This window comes from Macrotis lagotis, chromosome X (assembly GCF_037893015.1).
Source record: "Macrotis lagotis isolate mMagLag1 chromosome X, bilby.v1.9.chrom.fasta, whole genome shotgun sequence".
Taxonomy (NCBI): Eukaryota; Metazoa; Chordata; class Mammalia; order Peramelemorphia; family Peramelidae; genus Macrotis; species Macrotis lagotis.
This window is the reverse complement of record NC_133666.1, coordinates 3,615,465-3,642,472: the sequence shown is the minus strand read 5'-3', so window position 1 is coordinate 3,642,472 and position 27,008 is coordinate 3,615,465. Positions and strand designations below refer to the sequence as shown.

Here is a 27,008-nt window from a genome sequence, read left to right as displayed (position 1 = left end):
TCCTATCTCATGTTCTTCTTTCATTGCCCTTAGTTCTGATTCCTCACAAAATGATGCATATGTAAAAATGTTAAACAGAAATGTACCTGAACCGACTTTTGCTAAACTGTTTGCTGCCCTGGGGAGGGTGACGAAAAATGTGCAACTCAGAAGCTTACCAAAGGATGAATGGTGCTAATGAACTTTGTGTGAAATTGGACAAAGATAATGACATTTAAAACAAGCACCATTCATCCTCTTCATCATTATACCTGCTCAGTTGAACAAAGATAGAGAAAAAAAGGAATTGAGTGAATCCCGTATCAGTTGCTATGACCTAACCTCACCTGGACCCTCAATGCTGCTAGGTAATGGCATTATCAATTCCTGGCAACTCTCCCAAATCTTCTCAACCCTCATCTAAACTCTCACAGCTTCCCTCATCTTTTCTCACTATCGTGACAAATGTTGAAGGGGATATGGGAAAACTGAGACACTAAATGTTTTCTTGGTGGAGTTGTGAACTGAATCAGTCATTCTGGAGTATAATTTGGAGTACAACTGCACAAAGGGCAATAAAACTGAATAACCTTTGATCCAGTCACACCACTACCGGGTCTGCATCCCAAAGACATCATAAGAAAGTTAAGGACCCACATATACAAAAATATTTAGAGGAGCTCTTTTTGTGGTGGCAAAGAATTGAGGGGATGTCCATCAACTGAGGAATAGCTGAAGAAATTGTCATATTGGATTGTAATGTTGTACTTTTATTGTTCTATAACAAATGAGAAGCAGGGTGGATTAGTGGACTGGCCGTGGAGTCAGGAGGACTTGAGTTCAAATTCAGCTTCAGGCATTTAATAATTGCCTAACTGTGTGGCCTTGGGCAAACCAGTTAACCACACTGCCTTGCAAAAAAAAAAAATAAAGAAACAAGAAGCAGGATGACTTCTGAAAAAATGTGGAAAGTCTTATGTGAACTGATACAAAGTGAAGTGAGCAGAACCACAACATTGTTCATAGTAACAAGTGGGTAGGAAGAAATGGTGATGAATTAGCTATTCCTAGCAATACAGTGATTTGAGGCATTTCTGAAGGATCCCTGATGACAAATGCTAATTGATTCCAAAGAGAGGTAGGATGAAGTCTGGATGTAGATCCAAGTTAGTATTTCTTTAGAGTTTTGGGGACCTGTGTATTTTTTTAACGTGACTAAAATGGAAATATGTTTTGTATGATTGCATATGTCTAACTTTTAGCAAACCTCTTCTTCTCTCAGGGAAAGGAGAAAGGAAGGGGAGAGGCTTAGAAAGAATGTAGAACTCAAAATTTTTTTTTTTGCAATGTTAAGAACTGTTTTGACAGACAATTGGGGAAAAGTATTTTTCAAAGAACACAAAGTAAAATGCCCGTCAGTCAGGGTTGAGGTAATAAGATAATGTTGAAGGAGAAATAGTTGCTGGTTTTTATTTCCTTTTAAGGAAATATTATTTGTGTCTGTTTGTTATTTTCAGTGGGCTCCTTTTTTTATTTTATTTAAGGCAATGGGGTTAAGTGACTTGCCCAAGGTCACCCAGCTAGGCAGTTATGAAGTGTCTGAGGCCACATTTGAAGTCATGTCCTCGTGACTGCAGGGCTGGTTTCCCTGAACCATGTAGCTGCTCCTTCAGTGGGCTTCTGACTCCCTTCCCACAGTTCAAAGTAAACTCTGGCTTCCAAATTGTTCCCTTTAAGTCCTGTCTCAAATGTAAATTTTGACACCTTTTTCACTGTTCAATCTAACCCTCTTCATCCTTAAATGTCCATTTTCCCAGGAAAAGAGAAAGCCACTTCAGCCCATTCCCCTATCCCTTTTCCACCTTCCCAGGTGAATATGTGACCCCAATCAGGGAAAAGGGGATCACTCTGACTTCTTTTCCCTTGACTTAGGGACAGGGCATGATTCTAGGATAGTTTGGCTAACATCCCCCTCCATCCTGGACCACTCCAGTTCTCAGGGCCTGCTCCTTTGGCTTTCTCCCTTTCCCTCCTTCATTCTTGCCTTGCCAGATTTTTGTTAGCTTGGCTTTCAGTAGCTTTTGGCTTTACCTGAGGAGTTTCATCAGTGAACAGGATATAGTCACCCTTGAATGAAAGTCGGAGTTGCTCATCCCTGCAGGGTCAGGTGGGCAGGTTTTTTTTTAATTTTCCTTTTTGCTGGGCAGTGTGGTTAGGGGACTTGCCCAGCTAGGTCATTATGAAGTGTGTGAGGCTGGATTTGAACTCTGGTTGGCCATCTAGCTGCCATCGAGATCCTTAAGCCCTTTTCCAGAGGGCAAGACCACTTTCCCAACATTAGTAACACCAGGATGTGTGAAGCAAAAATTAAATAAACCTGTTTCTAGGCCATCTGGACAACTAAGTGGAATGGACTTGGGGGGGGGTCCTCAAAAGCAGGCTGTCTGCCACCCGGCAGATGCGATTACTGGTGCTCAAGGCATTGTGGAGGAAGCTCTTTGGCCCTAGGAAACAGAAGGAGCCAAAGTATAATGTCAAGGTTCAGAGAGTGGGAATGTCTGAGAGCCCATGCCCCGGCTGGGCTCCCAGGGCCCACCTGCAGCTGTTTCCTCTATTGTACTAGAAGCTCTTGTGTGATTTTCTCGTGCTGCATACCCAGGCCTCAGTACCCGGTGTCTAAAGCTTCCTGCCTCAATGGGTTACTCCTGCCTTCCTTCCCAGGGCTTTGTCAGTGACCACAGTGGCCCCCCCAGGAGTGGGGCACGTGGGCATGGCGGTGATCCGGCTTGAGGTCCATGTTATGGGGCCATCACATACACGCGTAGGGATGTACCCGAGCCATGTGGCCATGTAGGTCTGCATCAGCCCACGTGGTGTGTGTGACCTCTAGGGGTGGCTCCGGGCCACAGCAAACAGCGGCGGGGGGGGGCGCGGGCAGGCCGTGCCAGTCTCGCGGGGGGGGGGGGGGTGCCCCGGGGCCGCTCTGAAATGGAGCAGGGGGGAGGGGCGACCAGGCCCCAGGGGCCCAAGGAAGAGGCCGGAAGAGGCCGAGGGCGGAGGCGGGGCCTAGGGGCCTGGGCCCTCCGCCCCTCCCCCGCAGGCCCCGCCCCGCCGGCTGGCCAGCGGGGAGGCGGGGGGGGGGGACGGGGGGGGGGCCCGGCGCGGTGGGGGTGGGGGGTCACCTACCTGGGTGGCGCGGCCCCGGTGGTCGGCGACGGGCGGCAAGGCCCAGCTCGCGGCACTGCGCGGCCGCCTGCGCACGCACGCACGCACACACCCCGCCGGCCGGCCCGCCGCCCAAATGGCGCTCCCGTCCGGAACTGAGCGCGGGCCGCGGGGGACGGGCCGGGAGGGGACGGGGCGGGGCGGGGCGAGCTGGGCCCCCCCCCCCCCCCCCCCCCCGGAGCCCGGGACCAGCTGGCCCCGGGCTTTGCAGGCGCACTTCCGCCCGCGGCCCGCCGGCCAAGGCGAGGGGGCGTGGCTCCGGGGCCCGGGGCATGCTGGGACGGGTAGTTCGCGCCCCACTCCGCAGGTCGGCTCCCTGGGCCACAGCCCTAGCAGTAGTCCGGCCCGTCCCGGTGACCCGCAGAAAAGCCTGCCCTAGCCTATGGGGTCCTGCCCGGCTTGGAAATGAAACTTTAACGAAGGGCCCCGGGCCAAACCACAAGGCCTGCAACAAGGTGGCCTCCAGGTGGGTCCCCAGACCGCAGCGGAGATAAGGGAGAGCACAGAAGGGGCCACAGTGTCTACGCCCAACCAGCCATTGGGCCAAACCTCTCCCAAAAAGCGAAAGGGCCCCCGCAACGCCAGAGCCCACAAAGTCTGCCAGGCTGTCTTAGGGAGCCGCTTCCCTTGAGCCAGGGAAAGTGGGACACTCACAGATCCCTCAAAGAAGGCCCTTCCTAGGGGCGGCTAGGTGTCACAGTGGATAGAGGACCAGAGTTCAAATCCAGCCTCAGACAGTTCATGATTACCTGGCTGGGTGGCCTTGGGCAAGTCACTTAACCCCACCGCCTTGCGGAAACAAAAAGAAAACCTAAAAAAAAAGATGGCCCTTCCTGGCAAGCAGAAATGAGCAACAGAAACCAGCGTGTACCTCCTCATACCCAAGTATGTACCTTGGAATCCACTGTGAAGGGAAATTGGGGATTTATTTACTTGGCTTCCAATAAGCCCCTCTGATCCAAAGGCAGCCAAGTTGCAGCAGACAGAGCTGGAGCCTTGGAATCCTCACACTTTTCATACTACCAGTGTGACCTTAGTCAAGTCACTTAACCCTTGCATCCAGAACCATCCAGACAAAGAGAAAATGAGACTGATGGCTTAGTACAGACCCTCGCCCCATATACTTGTCCAAAAACAAAGGACAAATGTAGACAAACATCATCACCCCTATCCCGATCTACCTGCCAAGACTGGGAACTAAAAGTCCAGATCACAGGCAGCCTCAGAGTTCCAGAGTCCAATGGCAAAAGAAATGTCTCAGAAAAAAGACCAGCACAGAGGTGACGCCACCAAAGCCATGTAATTAAAAAAAAAAAGCCCAACTAAAATGCAGTAGGACTCACTGCAAGGCTGCCCCTCCCCCTCCCCAGGTTAGGGGTGGCCCCAGGATTTAAAACCCCAACTAAACAAGAAAACAGTCTAGAGCTCAGCCTACAAGAGTAGAATTCAACTTGGGATCTGGCAAGAATCAGGCATGAGGAAATCAAACAGCAAGAAAGAGCCCTTGCCCAGGTAGAGTCCATTGAAAGAGCAACTAGCAATCAATACTGGTGGTGATGGGCATCCTGGCTTCATCCCTGATCTTATGGAAAAGGCTTCTAATTTATTTTTCCTCCTTTTGCTCTTTGTTTTAGAGTCTACTTGTTAGTCTTTTATGCTGGAAGAAAACCACAATAACATCACAATACCGGGGTCGACTTCCAGTATGTCTAACCAATAAGGGACTTCAAAAACTACAAGTCAGTACAAATAGTCTGTATGAACATTTGGGATGGAGATAGCTTTCAATCTGCACAAGTCACCTATCTTTTGAGCTCACTTTATTCTGCTTTGCTTATAGAGCGCAGAACTTTCTTTGATGCCAGCAATCCATACTAGACTGAACAGGGCTAGCGTCTCCCATGTTTCACAATTAATACAGTTTTATCCTCACCATTTTCAGAAAAACCACATTTATTCCCATGCTTCTAGATTTTTTTTTTAAGGAACATACATCATATTTTGATATCTCGACCAAGGCTTTTTTTTTTTTGCGTCTTTTCCAATTGAAATAGTCTTGTGATTTTTGAGACTTTTATTGTAAATACGGCTAATTACATTTACAGTTTTCCTCATATTGAACCATTACTACATTCTTAATATGAATCCGGCCTGCTCAGAGAGCATGATCTTTGTGATATATTGCTGTTTCTCCTTGCTAATATTTTATTTAAAATTTGTGCATCAATATTCACTAGGGAAATTTGTCTCTAGGTGTCTTCCTCTGTTTTGAATCTCCCTGCTTTGAGTACCACAGGCACACTGGAAACATGAGTCTAGATATCAAGATCACAGAAGGAATTGGCAGGACCTTTTCTTAACCTTCTTTTTCAATAAGTTAATATAGTATCAGAATTAATTTAAATATTCGGTAACATACTTATAAATCCATTTGGTCCTGGGTATTATTTTCTTTGGGACTTCACTTATAGTCTATGCAATTTCTTTTTCTAATATGATGTTATTAAGTATTCTATTGCCTATACTCTTTTATTATTTTTTGGAAGGATTTTATTTTGAGTTTTACAATTTTTTAGAAAGATTTTTATTTTAAAATTTACAATTTTCCCCCTAATCTTGCTTCCCTCCCCCCACTAAATCTCACAGCAAGAAAGAGCCCTTGTCCAGGTAGAGTTCACTAAAAGAGCAACTGGTGATCCCAACAGCAGCAGGGAAATGCCTCAGTACTAGATGCAGAAATTGGATCATGGCATTAGAAACACACTGAAACACAGTCCAACATCCAGAAAAGGGCTAGCCAATTCTACCCTCTTGGGCCTATTTGGTCCAACCAAGAAGAAAAGTTTGGGCCTGGCATAAGCATGCCAGGCACTGAAACTCTTATGAGCAGAACAAAGAAAACACTGAATACCAATACATTGGACAGAGACTAAAGAGTAAATCGCAAAGAAGAGAGCAACTCTACAAAGCCAACTTCAGTCTTTTGACTTTGTTATATTATTTCTTGATGTCTCATGGTGTCATCAGCTTTCATTTGACCAATTCCAATTTTCAGGGAGTTTTCTTTAGTAAGACATTGTGCTTCTTTTTTAAAACTTCATGCTCTTTCCATATCTTTCTTCTTTAGCTCTTGCTTCTTTTCCCATTTTTTTCCTCTACGACTCAACTCTTCTAGAAATAATTGGTGTACTTATGTCTAAATTGACATTTTCTTTGAGGTTTTAGATATATGTTTTGAAGTCATTTTCTTCTTTGTTATGTCTTGAGTTTCCCCATCACTGTAATAGCAACTCTTTATAGTTGGGTTCTTTTTTCAGTTTTCTTCTTCTTCCAGCCTGTTTTTGGACTTTATACTAGATAGAGCATGGCCCTGGAGCCAGGAGAACCTTCAAATCCAGCCTCAGACTCTTGACACTAGCCATGTGACCTTGGGCAATCCACTTAACCCCATTACCTTCCCAAAAAAACCAAACAAACAAAATAAAATGACTAAACTGCACTCTTCTTTCATCTGAGACTTCTACCCTGGTTATTTCACTGAAGGTTTATGCTATTGAGCTAAAGGCTAGTGTTGGCTTCTTGGGTTCAGAGTCACCTATCATTTATTTCCAGAACTTCATCCTTGCTCAGTATATATATAAGGTCAAAGTTAACCATTGCTTCTATCTATCCTGGATCTGAGACTCACAGAAGGGTAGTAAGCCACAGAGCTACCAAATGGTATTTGTTCTTACACCTAGAACTTATTCAGGGATCCCCTGGGATCTCTTGCTACTCTTAGCATTTCCTGCCTTGGTGCTTTCTTTCCCTCTCAGGCTGTTGGAATGTTCCCCATTGCCACATACACTCCTGGCCAGATTCCCTTTCTCCTGAGGCTTCCTTGGCCTGGCAAAATTATTTCTCATAACTTTTTCTTAGATTTCCTGATTCGAATTTTATCGGATACATTTTCTTGTTCTTTGTTGAGGAGGTTTGCCAGGTGGGGTAAGCTAAAATACTTCTCACTCCATCATCTTGACTTACTTCACTCTCACAAACTAACCCTCCAACCTCTACCTCCCTTTCACCTAGAAGGATGACTATGTCTCTCCCACCTGAAAACACTCTCACTTGATACTTCCATCCCCACTAGCTATTGTTATATATTTCTTTGGCCCTTTATGGCCAAACTCCTTGCAAAGATAATCTACACTTTGTGGGGCCTCTACTTCCTTTCCTCTCTTCTTAACACTTTGCAATTTGATTTCCAAATTCCTCGTGCAACAGAAACTGCTGTCTGTCTCCAAAGTTACTAATGATCTCTTAATTGCTAAATCACTGATATTTGGGGCAATTTTGAGCCATTTTAAAAACTGTAAAATGAGAAAAGAAGTAACATTTTGATGTACACAGCAGAACACAAGAGAGGATTCAATATAAATCAATAGATTTCCATTTCAAGAAAACCTATGTAAGAAATACTACCCCCTTTTTTTAATTACCCAGCGTTTCTTTGCTTCCTTCTAGGTTTTCTTCTCTTTTGTCCCCCCTCCCCCCATCCAGTTCTAAACAAGAATACAACTAAGCAAGGATATAGATATGTTGTGTGTGTATATATATATATATATATATATATATATATATATATTATCTATAAACATAGCATGAGGTCCTATTGGTGAAAGCCTTAATGTGGATTCCTTAAGCAGCAAAAGCCATGAATAATGTGGGTTTCCTAGTAAATGAATCTTTCAATGAAAGTCATAATACTAAGATGGAATCCCTGTCAATGAAAGCCATGAATAATGTAAACCAAGATTGATATAAGCCAAAAGAAAGCACACTGACCAGTATACAACCAGTTTTGACCAGCATGCATTCAGTCCATAGCTTTGCATGCCCAGGACTCCTGTCCAAACAGCAATGATATGGCACTCAGGTGTCTGGGACCCATGTCCAGTACTGAGCAGAGAAAAACCCACAGATACAAGCCAATCAGTACCAACATACTCCAAAATGCCTCTCTCTTTGATTTTGATAAGATATTTGGGGGGGGGGTCTTAAATATGTCATCTGGCTGCCATTTCAGACTGCCCTGATGTGAGTATCCCACTTTGATTATTAAACTACTTTTATAATCAGTTTGGGACTCTCCAGCCTCTTTCTTCAGTATCATGTTGGACCTGTTGTTGGGGAGACTTTGAATATCCCACTGAAAGGAATTTTCAGGTAAGGCATATACATTCATAAATATATATATATATATATATATATGTATATATGTAAAATTAGGGCAGCTAGATGGTGTAATGGGTAGAGCACTGACTTTGGAGTTAAGAGGAAGGGAATTTGAATCCAACCTCAGACACATACCACTTACTAGCTGTGGGACCTTGGGCAAGTCACTTAATCCCAACTGCCTCATCTCCAGGGCATCCTGATCCTATCTAGCCACTGGACTCAGATGGCTCTGGAGGAGAAAGTGAGGCTGAGGACTTAACCCCCACCCCCCACTCAAATCCAATTTCAGTGCTTGTCATGGCATCATCTCCTTGATGCCATGGTCCTCTCCAAGAATGAAGGACAACCATCATCATATATGTAAAATTATACAATGTATATTTCTACCTGTCATCTCTTTCTCTGGAGGTGGCTAGCATCTTTCTTCATTGGCCCAAACCTTTACACCATTGTTTTTGTTTGTTTGTTTGTTTTGTTTATAGATTTTTGCTAAGGCAATGGGGTTAAGCAACTTGTCCAAGGCCACACAGCTAGGTAATTATTAAGCGTCTGAAGTTGGATTTGAACTCAGTTCCTCCTGACTCCAGGGCTGGTGCTCTGTCCACTGCACTACCTAGCTGTCCCCTACACTGTTTTTTAAAGAGCTAACTTATCATTGTCTATACCACAGCAGTATTTAAACCTAATCACATTCTATCTGAATGACTGTCTCTGGAAGTTTCTTCCCAATTTTCTGCATTTAAGCTACATTTGTTTTATTTATACAAGAAAATTTTCATTTAAAATAACGAAAATTATCCCTTTTATACTTCAATAGTCTTATAGTTTAAGATCTGATACTAAGCTAGAACTTCTTCTGGTTTCTTTGAAATTGCCTGACCTTTTGTTCTTCCAAATGAACTTGCTTATTATTTTTTCTAACTCAGTAAGATAAGTTTTTCATAATTTAATTGGAATGACATTGAATAGGCAGATTAGGTTAAAATTGTCATTCTAAAAATATATTGACTTTACCTACCCATGAGCAGTAAATATCACTCTAATTATTTAATCTGACATGTAGAAAAAGTATTTTATGTTTCGGTTCATGTAGTTCTTTTATCTGGGCAGATATACTCTCAGGTACTTTATAGTGTCTGGTGATTTTAAATGGTCTAAAATGATATTGAACAATATTGGTAAAACACGGTACAGTTTCCCTTCTTTTTCTGCTTTTCATTAAACCTATTTTAGCTTTAAATTTTTCCTGACATTATGCTTACTATCCCTGCTTTTTTACATAATAAATTCTACTCCTGGTCTTTATTTCATCTATGGAGATCTCATTTTTATTGTGTTTTCTGAAAGCAACATATCACAGAATTCAAATTTTCAATCTGCTATCCACATCCATTTTATGGATAAGTTCATCCCATTGACATTCTAAACTACAATTATTTGTTGTTTATGTTCCTCCTTACTATTTTCCCTCACTATCCTCACTCTAGTTGCCCTATCCCTCCTCACTCCTTGGCTTTACTTCTGCTCACTGCCTTGCCCTTCCATTCCTTAATCTGTCCATTCCATTAAGAGATAGATCCTCCCTTATCCTTTCCCCCTTACTGTATCCTCTCATCCTCTCATTTCACCCTGAATTTAGAAGACTTTTATACACTTTCAGATGTATATGTTGTTTCCTCTTTAACCCATTCTCGATGAAAGTAAGGTTCCACATTACCCTCCCTCTCCCTCCAATTGACTTCTCCTGTATCACTTCTTACTTTCATTCCTTATTTGTATGAGATAATTACTTCTTTTTATCTCTCTTTACACATTTATGTTTTTTTAGAATCACCCCCATGATACTCAGCTCAGCTCATACATTTCTTTCAAATTACCCAAATAATGATGCCAGTCTTAGGATGATTAATAACATTTTCACATTTAAGAAGTAAACACTTTGACCTTATTGAGTCTCTCTTAATTGGCCTTTAATGTTTATCTCATATTTTTCTTGCATCTTACTTGACTTTTTCATTCAGTTCTGCTGCTTTTGTCATAAATACCTGAGAGTCTTTCAGTTCTTTAAATGTCCATTTTGTCCCCTGGATTATACTTAATTTTACTGGGTAAGTTACCCTTGGTAATAACTAATTCTTTTGCTCTATGGAATATTGTATTCTTTTTTATTTTTTATTTAAGGTAAAGTGGTTAAGAGTGACTTGCCCAAGATCACACAGCTAAGCAATGATTAAGTGTCTGAGGTTGCATTTGAACTCATGTCCTCCTGACTCCAGGGCTGGTGCTCTATCCACTGCGCCACCTAGCTGCCCTGGAATATTGCATCCTAAGCCTGATGCTTGCAATACTTTCTCCTGAACCTGGGAACTTTGAAACTTGGTTATGATATTCCTGTAAGTTTTCTTCTGGGATCTCTTTCAAGTAATGATTGGTGTAGTTTTTCTATTTCTGCTTTGCTTTGTTGTTCTAGACCTTCAGGGCAATTTTCTCTGATAACGTCTTGTAATATTATATCAAGATTCTTAGTTGGGTTGTACCTTTCAAGTAGTTTGACTATTCTCCTATTGTCTCTCCTTCACTTTTTCTCCAGATCAGTTGTTTTTCTGATGAGATCTTTCACATTCTCTTCTCTTTTTTTTCATTCTTTTGATTTTGTTTTATTATTTTGGGGGTCTTATAATTGACTCCTCCTGGGGGTAGCCCCCCCCCCCAGACCTTTCCCACTTCCTAAATTCTGTTACTGAGGAGAGCATCACCATCTTCTTGGTCATTCTGGCTCAAAATTTAGAATGACACATTGATTCTCCTCTCTTACTCCCCACATCCAATTTGTTGCTAAGTCTAGTCTACCCTTAAAACATCTCTCATATATATCCCATTCTCTCTTCCAACACTGTCAGCACCAGCAACACCTCATGCCTGGACTTTTGCAATGACCTACTGGTGAACATCCCTGTCCCAAATCTCTCTTTACTCCAATCTATTCCCCATTCAACTATTAACATGATCCTCCTAAAACTCAAATCTGATTATGTTACACATGACCCCACCAATCAGTTCTAGTGATCAGGATCAAATATAGAATACTCTGGTTTTTAAAAGTCCTTCTTATTTTTGCCAGGCAAATGGGATTAAGTGGCTTGCCCAAGGCCACACAGCTAGGTAATTATTAAGTGTCTGAGACCAGATTTGAACCCAGGTACTCCTGACTCCAAGGCCAGTGCTTTATCCACTATGCCATCTAGCCGCCCCTTAAAGTCCTTCTTAAAATAGTTCCTTTCTCCCTTTCTAGTCTTTTTATACCTTCTTCCAGGTAGTCTGCTGTATAGTGTTATTATTCCCTGAACAGAACATTCTATCTCTTGACTGGCCATTTTCATTGGATGGCCCCCACAAGCCTGTAATGCTGTCCTTCTTCACTTCCATGCCTAGGCTTCCCTGGTTTTCTTCAAATGGGAGTTAAAATTCTATCTTCTGTAAGAAGTCTTTCCTAGTCCTCTTTACTCTTGCTATGTTCCCTCTGGACTACCCCAAATTTATCCTGTCTTGCTTGTTTGTACATAGTGATTTGCACATTGCTCCCCTCATTAGGCTGTGAGCTTCTTGAGAAGGTGTTATTTTTTGTCTTTCATTGTAACCCTTAGCATTTAGCATAGTAACTAGCACATACTAGCCACTTGATAAATACTCATTCATTGGTTGATCATCATCTCATGATGTCAAAGACTACTCAACTCTTATTTCTAATGACCTTTCCTTTGGAATTTTGTCCAATGTATAAAAAAATTTATTTATGACAATGGGGTTAAGTGACTTGCCCAAGGTCACATAGCCAGGTAATTATTAAGTGTCTGAGGTAAGATTTGAACTCAGGTCCTCTTGACTCCAGGGCTGGTATTCTATCTACTGCACCACCTAGTTGAATTCTATCTAATTTTTAAAAAATCATGAGAAGAAGTAAAAGAAGGAAAAAATAAAATCAAGTGAGAAAGAATGTTCTAGTGTTTTTTTAAATGGGCATTTAAAATAATAGTAGCTGGTAGGGAATTTTATTTTTAAAAATAAATTTTCATGATATTGTTTGTTTTTGTATCACCTGCATTTTCCAGTGAATTCCTTTTCTTCTCCCTTTATATTTCCTCTCCCAATCTTCAAAGATGTTCTTTAATAAAGAACAATAAAGAAGGGAAAAATTAGTTCAGAGAAACAAGCCCATATGGGAAAAAAATCTGACATTATATGCAATATTCAATACCCATGATTTTTACCTCTTGGGGATAGTGTATTCTTATATCTCTCTTCTTGAGGACTAACATAATTTCAACTCTTTGGATTTTTGCTTTGCTGTTCTTGAAAATGCATATTAATATGCAGATTTAAATAAGAACATTTGCTTCTGAGAACACTGAGGAAATTATTGATTTGTATTCCAAGACCCTACTTCAGCTCTATCCCCAGAGTGCAGTTTTTTCCCTCTGGAGAATATACTTGGTAGTTCACTGTCAGATCAATTTAGTCATTTAGCCTAAGGATACAGTAGACCTGAAAGAGAAGAAAGGTCTCCTTAGGCACTTAATGGTTACCTTGCTTCCATTAGCTAGAGAGAAAAAATTGAGTTGTCTTGTTAAGTTCTTTTTTTTCTTTTTTTTAAGAAATATTTTATTTTGAGTTTTACAAATTTTCCCCCATTCTTGCTTCCCTCCCTCCATCCCTACAGAAGGCATTCTGTTAGTCTTTACATTGGTTCCGTGTTATACATTGATCTCAGTTGAATGTGATGTGTCTTGTCAAGTTCTAAGCAAAGTTGGAAAGCGTTGGAGGTGGTCAAGCTACAGCACTCTAGACTAGGTGTACAAGGTTAGCTGCAAAAGGGGTGAGGTGAGAATTGGTAAAAGAACGCTTCAAGGTCGCAAGGTGGGATGAAGGTTTACATTGGGAGAGAGTCAGAGATGACATCTCCACTGATCATCCAAGAGTTAGAGATAGACAGTGTATACCATGGCAAGAATGTAAAGACTGGCAAATTGCCTTCTGTGGGGGGTGGGGGGGAAGGAAGAAAGATTGGGGGAAAATTGTAAAACTCAAAATAAATAAAATCTTTATTAAAAAAGATTTAGAGATAGAAAGTATAGGTCACTGAAGAAAGAGAACATCTCTGAGCAAAGGAAGAGTTGAAAGAAAGAGAAGTAGAAAATATATATCAAAGAGGTGCAGGGATCTGTACTGCAATCGATCCCTTGTTCAGTCAACAAGAATTTCTTGTTGTTCTATAACAAGCACTTATTACAACCTTGGGCAAGTCACTTCTTCTTGATGGCCTCCCTTCTAGGGACATCTCCGGCTGTCCTGATTCACATATGTCCACTGGACCCAGATGGCTCTGGAGGAGAAATGAGGTTAGTGACTCAGCACAACGCCCCCCGCCCCCACTCCAATCCAGTTCACATGTTTGTCATGGCATCACCTAGGAGCAAGTGATAGAAAGGGCAAAAAGTGGTTGAAGTCTTGTCAATGGAGTCACTCTTCTGGTTTTTTCATTGTGCCCCTGGTAGAATGAAGGTATTGATGTTAGAGTTGCCTTTCAGAATTTCATGAACTTCCAAACTATCTTAAAGATGACTAGAGCAATCAGATTGATTTATAGACAATCTCACAGATTCAAAAAGGAATTAAGAGAAAGTCAGTCTATATTCTTATGGAATTTGGCAAGTATGGTCCCATCCTACTTCAATAGATCCATGCCCTTACAGATCAGGGTGGTATCTTCACCAATGTCTTTGCAGACCTTCTCATTCTGTGTCATTCTTTTCCAGGTTTTCTCACAAATCCTCCAACTTATCCAATAGGAGCTTCAGTCTAGATCTTGAAACTGGGTCAGTTTAGTCACTTGGGCTACGGGAAAGGAGAATACACATTGGTTGCCTATGGATTTATAGCTCTGCTTGTTTACTTACTGGAAGGGGCTGCTAATCTGTCAACATATACCCTCTAGGTTTCATTAAACAAAAGGTTGAAATAGATTTGGGTGGTTTGAAGTATCTCAACTGGATCATAATTAGCAGCATGAGCTTCTGGCAGTTTGTTCTTGTTCTTCATTTTCAAAGACATGACATCAAGGAGGTGATGCCATGACAAGCATTTGAATTGGATTGGGGGGTGCATTGTGATGAGTCAGCAACCTCACTTTCTCCTCCAGAGTCATCTGGGTCCAGTGGACAGATATGAATCAGGACAACTGGAGATGTCTCTGGAAGGGAGGCCATCAGAGAGAAGTGACTTGCCCAAGGTTACAAACTAGTAAGTAGTGAGTGTCAGCTTGGATTTGAACTCTGGTCCTCTTGATTCCAGGACATGATCTATAGTGTCCAACAATAAAAGTAAATTCAAGAAAGGAACATGGGTCAAATCTTCCATTTACCCATTTGAGGCAGAAGTTAAGTACCTGAAGATTCACCCTTCCTGTTGTCTCATGATGTAGCAGAAGAGACATGATATTGTATTTACTGCCACATGGCCTGCAGATGCTTAGGTTGTTTATAGTCAGGGCAAGTGATCTGATAGCACTCACCTTCAAACTGAAATGTAGGTTTTACCATGAGTTGCTCCTCCAATACAGTTGAGTTCCTTTCTTTGTTGGCAATTTGTGGGAGAAGTTTACTTAGAACAATGGACATAGAACAAAATAGTATGGCCTATGAGAAGATGACTTCCTGATGACATTGGTCTTTATAGGATGAATGGTTTCTGCGAATCTGGTGGACAATGAGAGAGATTGAGGTAAAATAGCTATGGAGACTACTGGAATGCACCTTCCACCTTTAATGTCCATCGCAATCCCTAGACTGTATGCAAGCAGGAAAAGCTACATAGATTAAATCATAATCCAGAGAATGGTTAAAGTATCTCTGATTATTCATCAGGTTCACACTATTGGCAGCAGCTATTTCAGACCTTTTCTCTCTTTAAAAAGTCACTACCTCTACTCCTAGCAAATGACTTCAGATATTGAGGACTTAAGTTTCTTGAGTCTAGATTGAGGTCATCTACTTCCTCAACTCTCTTCATCCATACCTCAAAATCCATCTGAGGGAGGAACAGAACCATTATGCTGGAATATAGGCAAATTCTCCCAATATTGCCTTGCAAACAACTTTAAAAATAACACCTTGAATCAAACTTTGGAGCAGCAGACCTATGAGATATCTTTCTAGACTAAGACAACTTAGGTCAGCAGGAGAGATCTATGGACCAGGGTAGGAGCCAGTCTAGAGTACCCATGGTAGCTGGAGCACCAGCAGTGGGCCTTGGAGATAACTTCAAGAGCAGCAGCAGTAGCAGTAATAGCTTTGAGAGCTCAGAGAAAGTAAGGGAGTCAGATAACTGGTTATAAAGATGGTGCAGAGGAGATTACCAGTTGGCACTGGGGTGTAGCTGGTACTGATTGGAAACTATTTCCTATACATAGTTGTGCATTGTACTTCCAAGTTGGAGAGGAGTGCTGGGGGTTGGTTACTCGGGAGCTGGGGTCTTGGTCACAGTTCCAGGGCCAAGAGGACCACTAGTACTTGTAGTTGCAGAAGATCCAGGCCCTTCCTGGGTGACTATTAGAATTCAGACCGGGAGAGCAGTGACCTCTCCCTGGAGCACACCACCTTGAAAGCACTTAAAACTTTCAAATTCCCAGAACTAACTCTGAAAACAACAGCATAAAAATAGCTTAGAGTTTGGAATAGTCCCTTTCCATCCCCACATGAGTAGAGCTCAACTTTAACATAAAATTTAAAGTGAAGAAATAGTCTGGAAAAATGAGCAAAAAAGAAGAAAAAGAACTTGACCATAGAAAGCTCCTGCTGTGGCAAGAAAGGCTAAGTCATAAAGTCAGAAGACAAACATATGAAAAGAGCTTCAAAGACTCAAAGAAAACTGTTAATTGGACCCAAGTCACATAAGAATGTCTAGAAGATTTAAATAAAGAAAGGAGTGGTACAGGAAAAATTGGGAAAAATATGAAAGTGCTGCAAGAAAATTATAAAAAAGAGAGTAATGAATTGGAAAGAGAGGCACAAAAAATACTGAAGGAAATAGTATCTTCTTTGCCTAATAGTAAAAAAAGCACAAAAATTCAATAAAGAAAAGAACTCTTTAAAAAGCAGATTTGACCAAATGGAAAAAGAGGTACAAAAACTCACTGAAGAAAATAGTTCCTTAAAAAAATTAGAGTTGGGAAAGTGGAAGCTAATGATTTTATGAGCTATTAAGAAACAATAAAGAATAAAAAATAGAAAAAATGTAAAACAATCTTATTGGAAAAACAAATGACCTGGAAAATAGATCAAGGAGAGGTCATAAGAATTATTAGATTATCTGAAAGCCATGATCAAAAAAGAACCTAGACATCATCTTTCAAGAGATTATCAAGAAAAACTCTCCCAAAATCTTAGATCCAGAGGGTAAACTAGAAATTGAAAGAATCTATTGATCATCTCCTGAAAGAGATTCCAAAATGAGAACTCCCAGGAATATTATAGTCAAATTCCAGAGGTCACAGGTTTAAGGAAAAAATATTTCAAGCAGCCAAAAAGAAACAATTCAAATATGCTGGTGCCACAGTCGGAATCACACAAACTTTAGCAGCTTCCACATAAAAGGACTGAAGGACTTGGAATATCATCCAGAAGGCAAAGGAGCTAGGATTACATAGTCTGAGCAGCAAAATTGAGTCTAATCCTTCAAGGGGAAAATGGATAGTTAATGAAATAAGGAACTTTCAAGTATTCCCGATGAAAAGACCAGAGCTGAATAGAAAATTTAACGTTCAAACACAAGATTCAAGAAACGATTAAAAAGGTAAAGATGAAAGAGTAATAATAAGGGTTTCAAAATTCAACTATATACATTCCTATATGGGAAAATGATACATGTAACACAGAACTTTATCATTAGTAAGGCAGTTAGAAGGAGTCTACATACAGAAAAGGAATGGATATATGTCAATTATGTTGGGATGATCTCCCCCCCCCCAATTGAAGATATATAAAAGAGGAATGCACTGGAAGGAGAGGGAAGGGAAAGAGGGAAAGGTAGAATGGGAGAAAATATCTCACTTAAAAGAGACATTCAAGATTGAACTTATATATTGGAGGGTAACTGGCTGGAGGATGGCAAGTAACGCTAGGAATTGGTTCAAAGAGGGTAGAATAGACAAACAAACATACTTAGTTTGGTTCAGAAATCTTTCTTACCCAATAGGGAAATACGAAGTGAAGAGATAGGAGGGGAGGATGATCAAAGGAGGGCTTATTAAGAGACAGTAGCCAGAAGCATAATCATCTTTTGAGGAAGCACAGAATTGGTAGAGAGGGAGGATAAACAAAAGAAACTAGGATAGGGAAATACACAGTTAATAATCCTAATTGTGAATGTGAATGGGATGAGCTCACCCATAAAATGGAAGCAAATAACAGAATGGATTAGAAACCAGAATCCAGCAGTATGCTGTTTATAAAGGACACATGAAACAGAATAACAAGCAGAATTAAAATAAAGGGCTGTTTTAGATTCTGCTGCTGAAGCTGAAATAAAGAAAAAAAGTCAGGGTAGCAGTCATGATCTCAGAGAAATCAAAAGCAAAAATACACCTAATTAAAAGATACAACCAGAGAAACAACATTTTATTATAAAGTTCCATGGATAATAAAGTAATCTAAACAAATTTGAAAGGGCAAATTTCTCTGAATTAAGGCTTCATTTCTCAAATATAGAAGGAATGGAATCAAATGTATAAAAATAAGAACCATTTGATACTTGATAACTGGTCAAAGGATATTAACAGGCAGGTTTCAGAAGAAATTAAAGCTATCTATAGTTATACAAAATGCTCTAAAACACTATTGATTAGAGAAATGCAAATTAAAACAACTCTAAGGTACTATCTCATTCCTATCAAAAATGACAAATGCTAGAAGGGATAAGAAAAAATATGTACACTTACTGTTTGTGGAGTTGTGAACTATTCTAAACTTTCTGGAGAATAATTTTGCTATAATTTGGAATAATAAAGGGTCATAAAATGATCTCTCCCTTGTGCCTACCCTTTGATCCAGCAATATCACTATTAGATTTGAACTTCAAAGAGCTCAAAGAAAAAGGAAAAGGACCTATATGCACAAAAATATAGCAGATTCTTTTTTGTGTTGGCAAAGAATTAGAAATTGAGGAAATGGCCAAACAAGTTGTGGCATATGATGATGATGATAAAGTACTATTATGGTATAAGAAATTGTGAGGAGGGAAGTTTCAGAAGAAAAAAAATGCAGCCAGTTTATAATGAACTCATGCAAAATGAAGTGAGAAGAGCTGGGAGATCATTGTGTACAGCATTATAATGATCAACTATGAAAGACTTGGCTACTCTGATCAAAACAATGATCCAAGACAATTTCAAAGGACTCAGGATGTGAAAATATCATCCACATCCAGAGGAAAAACTTAGGAACATTGAGTGCATATTAAGATACCATTTTCTTGCTTTTTTCATTTTTTTTCCTTTTTTGTGGTATGACTAATATGAATCCACATCTATAATTGATATCATTTTGCTTGCCTTCTCAATGGCTGGGAGACGGGTGAAAGGCAGGGAGAGAATTTAGAACTCGATATTTAAAAAGAAATGGATAAAAACTATGGTAAAAACAAATCAGTAATCACTTTAAAAATTAAAATTTGTCCTTACTCCATGAAACATGCCTCTGTCACACACTTCATTCTTTCCGTCTCTACTAACTCCATACCCTTTGCTGGCAAACATGCTTATATCTTCCCCATTCTTAAAAAGCAAATAAGTTAAAGCTTGTCATTTGAACTGTGATTCCAAGAAGCCATAAGATGACCAGTGGCCACACACCAATAAAATGTCTTGGAAGATAGTCTAAACTAGATTAATGGTAATGGCAGACCTCAAACTGCTTGGTGAGTTGGGGGGGGGTTGTCTTCCCAAAGCATATGAAGACTTCCCCTGGAGGAATGGATGAATGGAAGCAATTTGTTTCAATGGCCATGAAGGTAAAGCAGGTGCTGTGAAATAGATCTTGGTCAAACATCAAAGTAGCCAAGATCATCAACTTCATCCTGGGCCTTTGCCAGTTGTCTGACATTTATCTCTCCACTGTACTCCGATGACTCTGGAAGAGAGAATAAGGCTGATGACCTCATGCCACTCTGCCTCACTTAAATTTAATTCACAGTCAAGTCAGTTATGTTCCTCTTTGATAATGAAGGACTAACCATGATCACCCGTGCTGTCGTTGGTCTGCTTAGAAAATGAAGGATGAATATCATCATTATATATCTCTTTTCTTCATTCCTAAACTTTGCTTCCCTCCCCTACTTCTTCATCTGTCTCTCATTCCTGAAATCTGATTTTGGTCTCTCTTTTGACACTCTAAAGTCATTGAAGAAACATAGGGACATATTTATCAAATGCATTTGTCCATTTTCATTCCTCCATGGTTTTTTGCCTTTTTTTTGCGGTATTTGGCAGCATTGGACACTCTTTTCTCTCTTGGCTTCCATGATTGGGTGCCTTTGTGTTTTTCTCCTCCTTACAAGACTGCTAAAATCCAATCCAATTGGCATTTATTAAGTGCCTACTACCTACCAGTTACTGTGCTAAGTACTGGGGATATAATTAATAAAAAAAGAGAAAGACAATACCTACCCTCGAGCTTACTATCTAATGGAAGGAGACAACATACAAAAGGGAGGCAGGAAAAAAAATGAGGAATTCATCAGGGTAACTGACACAGTAGGCATCTTGTTCCGGGAAACCGAAACTAGGCAGAGCAGCAGATGCAGAATGGAATGAGGGCCTCTTGTGAAGGCCCTCATCACCTCATGCCAGGACTACTGCAATAGCTACTGTTGAGTCTGCCTGCCTTAAGTCTCTTCCCATTCCAGTCCATTTCCCATTCAACTATCAATATGACCTTGCTAAAGCTCAGATCTGACCATGTCACATACCTACCCTCTTCAGTCAACTCCAATGGCTTCCTCTTTATAGAGGATTTCTGCCCTCTAGACAGAGGGGAAAGGTGGCTGTGAGAGATAATAATCAAGCAAGGTTTAAATTAGCCACATATTGTTGAATTCTTTCAATTCTCTGTGAGAGATGTGACAACATTTGGGAGTTTTCTGGCAGAGATACTGGAAGGCTTGGCCATTTCCTTCTCCAAATTGTTTCACAGATAAGCCAACTGAGACCAAAAGGGTTCAGTGACTTGTCCATGGTTACACTCCTAATTCTAGGATCAGAGCTCAAACATGGTGATGAGATTAGAAGTGGTGAGCTCATCCTTCTCCTAGTTTGCATTCATTTATTCCTCTTTCTTCTGTATTTATATATGAGTATCCTCCTCAGTCAGAGTTGTGTTAGACACTTCAGGAATCAGCAACATTACTATTCAGGGATTGATTGATTGTTTTGTTGATTGTCTAGATGTAAAACTAGGATGAAGAAATAAATAATGCAAATTCAGCTTCCAAGTCTCTCAACTCCCCCTGTGGAGCACTTTGATATCATTTGTAGCATTCTCATTTACTCCTAAGGTTTCAAATACCCTTTCTGTGCAAATGATATGGGAATAAAAAAACCCGGGTTCACATTCTGCAAATGGTGTGACTTGACCTAGATGGATGGCCAGATATTTTAAATTCAACATGGCCAGAATGGAACTTTATTGTCCAAACCTTCCTCTTTTCCAACTTTGTTGTTACAGTCAAGGACACTCCACCCTTCCAGTAAAAGTCCTCATCGCCTCATGCCTGGACTACTGCAATAGCTACTGATAGTCCTGCCTGCCTCAAGACTCTCCTCATTCCAGTCCATTTCCCATTCAGCCTATCAACATGACCTTGCTGAAGGTCAGATCTGACCATGCCACACCCCTGTCACTTACCTTATTCGGTCAACTGCAATGACTTCCTTTTATTTTCAGAGTCAAATATAAAATCCTCTATTTTGCTTTTAAAAAGCCTTCTTAACCTGGACCCTTCCTATCTTTCCAGTCTTTTTAGATCTTACTCCCCTCCATTTATTAAAGACATAGGAAGACTTAAAGTTCCCCCAAGCAAGACACTTCATTTCTCAGCGCTAGCCATTTTCATTGTCAGGGCCCCATGGAATTCTCTCCCCATTAATCTCATTTTCTTAGCTTACTTCAAGTCCCATTGAAAATCCTACCACCTTCTGTAAGAAGCTTTTCTCAGAACTTAATATTAATGCCTTCCCTCTGTGACTACTCCCAATTTAGAGATGTAGGGGTATGTTCATGGAAGACTAGTACTTCTGATGTTCATGGAAGACTAGTACTTCTGATGTGAAGGCTGAGTCCTTTTCAGGGCTGTTTTCCACATTTGATGTCCACTGAGCCACCTAACTCTCACCTGTGGCTCCAAGAAGCTGTAGCAAACACAACAGCCACACCTCAGCATTTTTGTTATATGGGTTAAACTAGATGGAGGGTAACAAAGAGATCTCAAATGTATTCATGAGGTAGGGGAGATGTCTACCCCAAGCATCTGAAGTCTTCCACTGGTGGAATGGGCAATTGAGAAAAACTTTATTCCAATGGCCTTGAAGGCAGCTGAAGCAGGTGCTATGGAGTGCTTTGATCTTGGTTAGTCATTGAAGACACTAAAATCATCCACTGCATCCAAAGCCATCAATAGTTGTATTGACTCTGTCTTGCCAACATGTCCATGAAGACTTTGGAAGAGAGAGTGAGGCCAATGACTTTCTGCAACTCTGCCTCACTTAAATCCAATTTACCCATGAATCAAAAGATATCACCCATACCAATTTACCATTCCTATCTCAAAGTCCTGTGGTGACAGGCAAGTGATGAAGCAGCAGGAGCAAATACACTGGAAGCTGTGGTCACAACCTGCACACAGGCAGCCCAGGACATAGGGTCATTTTCTCACTGGAATCAGCAGTGGGATTTGGGTGTCTGATGGGTTTCTGGGTGTCTGAGCAGCTTTTTAAAGGATTGCACTACTCATCTCCTATTGTGAAGAAAGGACTAGAAAAGGCACCCTAAAAATTGTCTACTTACACAATCCTGGCCTGATTACCAGGGATCCCACCCTGCAGTTGAAACACACCAAAAAAAGATCTAAAAAGTTCTTCAAAGATTTCCACTCATGGAATGTGTGCATACTCATAGACATCACCGGATCCAATAGACCTGAAAGACGAACAGTTCTTGTTGCCAGAGAACTCAACAGATATGGTATCCAAATAGCAACCCTGAGTGAATCAAAGCTAGCAAATGAAAGCCAGCTTACTGAAGTTGGAGCTGGATACAGGTTTTTCTGGAGTGGCCAAAGCAAAGGGGAGCACTATGAAGCTGGGGGGGAGGTTTTGTGATCAAAACTAATCTAGTCAACAATTTTGAATGCCTACCAAAAGGAGCGAATGACATCCTTGTGAAAATGAGATTGCCACTTGAAGGAAAACACCATGCCACCATCATCAATACTTATGGTCCTACCATGATGAGCTCTGATGAAGTCAAAGAAAAGTTTTAGGAAGACCTGGAAACCCTTATCATCAATGTAACAAAAGAAGACAACTTATAATTCTGGGGGACTTTAATGCTAGAGTAGGCTCAGACTTCCCGACATGGTAGGGATTCTTGGGAGTAATGGAGTGGGAAACAGCAACAGTAATGGTCACCTACTCTTGAAGACTTATCCATCTCATGACCTTCTCATCAAAATCACCATCTTCCATTTACCTAAATGCAATAAATCTTCCTGGATGCACCCTTGCTGAAAACATTGGCATTTAATAGATTGTGATTATAAGGAGAAGAGACAGACAAGATTTGAGAGACAAAGGCAATGTGTGGTGCACATCTTTCTGAGACTCATTATTCTCAACCATAAAATAGGGATAATGACACCTATGGAACTTTGCCCTCGCTGAACCTCAGATACCCTATTTGCCTCAGTTTCATCACCTGTTAAAATGAGATGACAATAACACCTCTTTCTCCAGGTTGTTGTGAAGATCATATGAGATTTTGTTTGTAAAGCACTTAGCACAGTGCCCGAAATGTAATGGGTGCCATTGAAAGAAATATAGAGCCCTCCCTTATTTCATCCATACCCTCATAGGCCTCACTGTTTTGGTCCTTTTTCTCAGCTCAGTAGCTTCAATGTTTGGGGGAGGAGGCAGGTCTGGATAAAGCTCTCCTCCTGAATCCTGCCTGTTCTTGTATATAGTGTTCAAAATTTGGAGGAATTGTTTGGACTTATCTCCTGCTATAATTCTGGCCTAGGCTGATCAGATTCTAATTTGGACTAAGGTTGCAGCGTCTCCTCTTAGCTGCCTTCTCTACTGTGGCCAGGGTTCTAGGAGGACTTGCAGCTGAATCTTTTTTTTCCCTCTTATTTCTATAGGGAATCTCCTATGCTAAGAACTCCATTTGCCATGATACTCATTGAATTCCCAATGGCCCTTTTCCCTGTTTCTTCTGTTGCAATCTTCTCCTCATGCCCTGTTGCTTTGGGTCACCCCTGAGTTCTGCCTAGGGCCCCCTCCACTTCTGCCCTTGCTGCTGGGCTCCACTGGAGCCCCTCTTACATTATTAGAAGGACTGTTATGTATTGGTCCTTCTATTTTGGATCTACTTCAAGGTTTCTACAGGATCCTGTGCATCTTCTGGACTAGGTGGAGAAATCTGCAGGTGTTTCCCTTTATTCCCTTATTAATTGGTGCACTTTTAAGCTTCGCTGGAGGGTTTGCACGGAATCTAGACTCCTCTAGGTTCTACCAATATCTTCCCCCCAGTCCTTTCTTCTTCTTTTTTTGCAAGGCAATGGAGTTAAGTGATGTGCCCAAGGTCACAAAGCTAGGTAATTATGAAGTGTCTGAGGCCAGATTTGAACTCAGGTCCTCCTGACTCCAAGGCCAATAACCTATCCACTGCACCACCTAGCTACCACATTAATAATATTCATGTTAACTACATTCTTTTTTTTTTCAGCCCTTTCTTCTTAAAAAGTTATTCTTCTCCTCTGCTATTTGCTGGTTGTAGCTTCAGGTACCACTCTTTCCCAGCTCCTTCCTTGGCCAGCCTTGGGGCCATGACTTACCCTTAGTTTCCACCATTTGGAAGGAGACAGAATCATCCCCCTTTTTCTCCTTACACTACCTACATTTGCTTACTCCTGTATCATCACATTTCTTAGCCTCCAGATTCGTAAGCCTTGATCTTTCTTATGGGAATAGTATAGAATAAGTGAAAACTATAAATGTCTGTCTTATTTGACTCAACCCCCAGCTAATTAATATGTGCATTGAAACACATATATCATTACATCCACAACACTAAATGAGTAAACATCAGCATTATTGTCTGGCTTCCTGGGTAACCTTTTCTCCATTTCTTCCCAGGATGCTATGAGTTACTACTCTGAAACCTGGTGAACTGCCTGTCTTTATAATTGGCCATAATAGACTGATCTTGTTGGAGTCCAGGCCAGTCATGTTCCAATATCCTGTTGGGATGTGCCTTGACTTAGATATCTCAGTAGCTTAGGTACTAATCAGAAATGCCTTTCAGAATCTCTCTCTCTTATTATTTGAACTGGTTTGTGGAGTACAAGCCACAGTATCTTCTATATGTGTACTGTTCGTTTTGGAGTCTTTGTCAAATTCAGGTAGTCCTTATATGATTGGAAAATGATCTCTTTTACTTGGAATTGACTGAAGTAAATGTCCATTGTTCTGGACCAGAATCTCTCATGCATTCTACAAAAGAAATGGGTTTTAATCATTACCAAACCATATTTCCAGTCACATTTTCTTGGTTGGATTCTCTGGGGTGGCTTGGTTTTCTCTTTCTCTCTCTCTCTCTCTCTCTCTCCCTCTCTCTCTCTAATAATGTTTTATAGATGTCTTCTTTTTCTTATATCATCATAGTCATTCCAAGTATTCTCATATAACGTAGTATTGGTACAGCCAGGTAGGGCAGTGGATAGAGCATCAGCCCTGGAGTTAGGCAGACCTGAGTTCAAATCTGACCTCAGACACACCACTTAACCCCATTGCCTTGCAAAAATATCCCCCCAAATAGTAAATAGTATTTATTTTAGAGAGGGGAAAAACAGCACAACTGATCGATACATTGAGAAACTCAGAAAATATGTGAATGAATTAACAACTGTAGAACTGCTACATTTATGAAGAAGTGGATTGAGGGTATCTTCTTATATCCCTTTATTTGACTCCTATGTGATCTTTATAATTTTGTAAATTTACTTTTGATTTTTGGGGGCATATTGTTCTTTCCATTTACATTGTTACGGTGGCTATGTATATTGGTTTTTTGGTTGTGTTTCTTTTACTTGGTATCCGTTCATGGAGATTTTCCCAAGTTTTTCAGTATTCATCATATACATCTTTTCTTACAGCTTAGTAGTATTCCATTATGTGAATGCAATTCCTTTTGTTTAGCCATTCCCCCAATTGATGGGCATTTCCAGTTTGTTGCTATCATGAAAAGTGCTGCTATAAATACTTTGGAGTATGTGGGGACTTTCTTCTTATCCATAACTTTCTTGGAATATCAGCCCGATAAATAGTCTCTGTTTCAAATGTTATAGACATTTTACTCACTTTATTTGCATAATTCCAAATTACTTTCCAAAATGGATGTACTATTTCACCAACAATGTATTAATGTGCCTAGCCTTCTACAGCCCCTCCAAAACCAACTTGCCAGTTTTGGGCCATTTTTGCCAATTTGCAGAGATTTAGATATAATTTTGGAGATTTTTCGATTTGAAGCATTCTTTCATGAGGTTGTAAGGATCTTAGAATTCTTCTTTTGAAAATACTTTGTTTGGGGTGGCTGGATGGTGCTGTGGATAGAGCACCAACCCTGGAGTCAGGAGTACCTGAGTTCAAATCCGGCCTCAGACAATAATTACCTGGTTGTGTGGCCTTGGGCAAGCCACTGAACCCCATTGCTTTGTAAAAACCTAAAAAAAGAGAATACTTTGTTCATATCCTTTGACCATTCATCTACTAAGTTATGACAATTAGGTATATATATTTACTTTGGATATATCATATGTGTATGTTTGTGTCTACACAATACATATGTGTATATGTATGTATGAATATGTTGCTTATATATCTTGAATACCAAACCTTATCAAGAAATTTGATAAAAAGACTTTCCCCTTCAAATACTTTCCTTCCTATCTTAAATGTGTTACTGTTGTCTCTGCAGAAGCTTTTCAGTTTCCTGTAATCAAAGTTAACTGTTTTATCTTTTGTAATTACCTCTATCTCTTATTTGGTTAAGAATGCATCTCCTACCTGTAACTGGGAGAGGAAGATGATCTATTTTTCTTCTAATTTTTAAAGGTATGTTCTTTAACAATAAGGCTGCTTATCCATTTAGAATGCATTGTGGAATGTGATGTAAGTGTGTGTCTAAGCCTAATTTCTATTAGATTTCTTTCCATTTTTCTTGGCAGTTATTTTCATTTAAAAAGAAGATTTTTTTTTC

General features: G+C 40.5%; 1 protein-coding gene across 2 annotated transcripts in view; it reads right to left on the bottom strand.

Annotated features, from left to right (window-relative positions):
- Nucleotides 1–3,270, bottom strand: part of VAMP7 (vesicle associated membrane protein 7) — a 49,634-nt gene extending 46,364 nt beyond the window's left edge. The window contains exon 1 of one of the 2 annotated variants that reach the window (XM_074207207.1): nt 3,166–3,270. The gene's annotated coding sequence lies outside the window, so the exon portion shown is untranslated. The remainder of the gene's footprint in view (nt 1–3,165) is intronic. The other variant, XM_074207209.1, reaches the window with a different exon arrangement.
- Nucleotides 3,271–27,008: the final 23,738 nt, after the last annotated feature.